Source organism: Suncus etruscus, chromosome 4, assembly GCF_024139225.1.
Source record: "Suncus etruscus isolate mSunEtr1 chromosome 4, mSunEtr1.pri.cur, whole genome shotgun sequence".
Classification (NCBI taxonomy): Eukaryota; Metazoa; Chordata; class Mammalia; order Eulipotyphla; family Soricidae; genus Suncus; species Suncus etruscus.
In genome coordinates this window covers 138927073-138930854 of record NC_064851.1, presented here as the reverse complement: position 1 = coordinate 138930854, position 3782 = coordinate 138927073, and positions in this window count along the sequence as shown.

Sequence of the window (3782 nt, the reverse complement as noted above, 5' to 3'; positions counted from 1 at the left end):
ATGAGTGTGATCTGAATTTAAAAGTAAGCCTAGGGCCTAAAAGAATGGGCATTCTCTATTCACCCCTGATCTAGGGAGGCCATCTACGAAACATCCAACGTTGTCTATAAAATCACCTGGAAGCAATCCTTTACCAGGGAAGACCCTACCACTGCTCTGATATCAACCTACTCAAAAGAGACTTCCCTTAGCACTGAGAAGACTTAACAACAACAACGACATGCTTACTGGACAGGGCTTTCTGTATTGCCCTTTAATTGTGAGGTAAAACAAGAGGATGCTCCAACACCAGCCTGACTTTAATGTAGGATATGCAGAATCAGGTTAATTAATACAGAAACCTAATGCCAACAATAGAGACTATGTGAAAAATAAAACTGTATTGGCACTACAGACAATGACTTGGATTGAACAAACTAGTTTGCCTAGAGCCTAGAGTTGGTCTTATGCCAGGAAACTTTAGGGGTAGGGTCTCCTTGTATTTAGGCCAAGGCGTTTCCCTTCCATGTCGCCCATATTTTGGTGGGCCTATGAAAACAATATTTGCCACTCTAACACCATTTTACTGTGCTTTTTTTAACCCTAAACCTTAAAAAAAAACTACTTAAACTTTTGATGTTGGCTTCTTCTGAGGAAACTGAGGACCTGAAGGGAGCCCTGTCCTGTGCTTCTCTGTGTTTCCTGAATTCTTGAAGCTCTCCTCAGAGCCCTGGGAAGCGAACCCCCAAAAAAACTACATTCTGAAGCTACCCAGCGAGTGAGTGAGTGAGTAAGAAATGGCTGGCTGAGGGGGTTGCCAGGCAGAGTGCTGATTGCTCTACCTGCAGAGTCTCTGCCCTGCTGTGCTTCTTCTGAGGACCTGAAGGGAGCCCTGTCCTGTGATTCTCTGTCTTTCCTGAATTCTTGAAGCTCTCCTCAGAGCCCTGGGAAGCGAACCCAAAAAATATCTACATTCTGAAGCTACCCAGCGAGTGAGTGAGTGAGTAAGAAATGGCTGGCTGTGGGGGTTGCCAGGTAGAGTGCTGATTGCTCTACCTGCAGAGTCTCTGCCCTGCTGTGCTTCTTCTGAGGAAACTGAGGACCTGAAGGGAGCCCTGTCCTGTGCTTCTCTGTCTTTCCTGAATTCTTGAAGCTCTCCTCAGAGTCCTGGGAAGCAAACCCCAAAAATACTGCATACTGAAGCTGCCCAGCGAGCGAGTGAAAACTATGCCTGCCCAGTGGGGCCCGACTGTGAAAAACTGTGAGTGCTGCCTGTGTATCTGTCTACTATCCTGTTGCTTGAACCTCTTGGGAGTTGGCCTAAAAGATGCTCAGCAGAGCACACTGGCTCTGCTTTGCTACGTGGCCGTGCAATCTTTCTAAGAAAAGAAAAGCATCACAACAAGAATCAAAAATCACACTAAGAACTGTGCTGGATCACAGAAGCAAGCATTTCTCTCCAAACGGTCTTCTCTGCTGCATGCTTGGGCCTAAGATTTGATCCTGTGTGAGGCTTCATCTATGGAGGACTCTGCTCCCTTAGAGGCAAGTCGGTCCATCCATAAAGGGCAGAGCCAGAGGAGTGTGCTGCCTGCATCATATAGCCAATGAATACCACCACAACACGTAGAAAAACCCACAATACAAGTGTGACTATGGGGAAACAACACAGGCCAGCATCAGACATAGAGAATGAAGATGACAATTCTGATGACCAGATAATGACCACCAACCAATCAACCTCTCAGATAAGGACATTAGACTAGCAATATGAAAGATCCTCAACAAACTCAAAGAAACCATGGATCGAGTTGAACATAACACTAATAAAAACCAAGAAAATATGAAGACAGAAATCACAAAACTCCACACTGAAATAACATGTCAACTAACAGGCCTGAAAAAGTCAGTAAACGAAGTGAATGACAAAATAGATAAGTTCTGAAACAGGGTATCAGAAGCTGAGAATAGACTTGGTACTGTGGAAGATGAGATACATAAAAATTCCATACAGCAGGAGAGATTGGAAAAAAAAAAACAAAGCAAATGAACAAACAATGGACAAATTAGTCAAAGAATGGGAACAGATGAAAATAGAAGTATATAATAAGATCAACAGAAACAACTTAAGAATCATTGGAGTCCCAGAGACCCAGGAAGAAAACTTCCAGGAAGAATCAAAGGTCAAGAACATCATTAAAGAGAAACTTCCAGAGCTAAAGAATATATATGATCAAATCCTGCATGCTCAAAGAGTACCAACCAAAAGAGACCACAGAAAAACCAACCCAAGACACATCCTAGTCACAATGACAAATCTCACAGATAGAGACAGAATTCTGAAAACAGCAAGATCAAAAGGGGAAATTACATTCAAGCAAGCATCCTTGAGATTTAGAGCAGACCTGTCAGCAGAAACACTCAAGGCCAGAAAGCAGTGGTGGGATATTGTGACAAGACAACTGAAATGACTGCTTCACCTAGAATACTGTACCCAGCAAAACTCACTTTCTGGTTTGACGGAACAATACATGGTTTCACAGACAAACAACAGCTCAGAAAATTTACATACTCAAAACCAGTCTTAAGAGAAAAACTGAAGGACCAAATTTAAGACAAGACTAACCAAAGACACACCAAATTTCGACATAAAGATGGCATTAAATCCCAGGACAATTCTTTCTCTCAACAACAATGGACTAAATGCACCAGTTAAGAGACACAGAGTGGCTAAATAGATCAAAAAACTCAATCCAACCTTCTGCTGCCTACAAGAAACACACCTGAATAGTCAGAACAAACATAGACTCAAAATAAAAGTCTGGAGAAAAATTATCCAAGCAAACAACACCCATAAAAAAGCTGGAGTGGCCATACTAATATCAGATAATGCAAACTTTATACTCAGGAAGGTTGTAAGGGACAAAGATGGACATTTTATATTAATCAAGGGGAATGTAGAGCAGGAAGAAATAATTTTCCTAAACATATATGCACCGAATGAGGGGCCAGCAAAATATTTAATACAACTGTTGACAAATCTGAAGAATAATATCAATAACAACACAATAATTTGGGGGACCTTAACACGGCTTTATCAACACTGAAACCCAACAAGAATATACTAGACCTGAGGAGAGAAATGGAAGAAAGAGGCCTAGTAGATATATATAGGACACTCCATCCCCAGAAACCTGGATACATATTCTTCTCCAATGTACATGGGACATTCTCCAGGATAGACTACATGCTAGTGCATAAAACATACCTCCATAATATCAAGAGAATATAAATTTTGCAAACTACCTTCACTGACCACAAGGCTCTGAAATTATTTGTGAATTCCAAAGGGACTCAGAAGAATAAATTTAACACCTGGAAGTTAAACAGCCACATACTCAATATCCAGTGGGTCTGAGATGAAATCAAGGAGGAAATCAAAAGGTTCCTGGAAACAAATGACAATAAAGACACACACTATCAGAACTTATGGGACACAACAAAAGCAGTACTGAGAGGAAAATTTATACCTTTGCAAGCACACATCAGGAAGGAAGAAGGAGCTTACCTGAGTAGCTTAATAACACAGCTAATAGAACTAGAAAGTGCTCAACAAAAGGACCCAAAAATAGGAAGACAGAAGAAAATAACAAAGCTGAGAGCAGAAATCAACGAAGTAGAAACCCAAAAAGCAATCCGAAAGATCAAAGAAAGCAGAAGTTGGTTCTTTGAAAAAATAAACAAGATTGATAGACCACTGGCAAAACTAACAAAGAAAGAGAATCTTGATAACTCCTATTAGG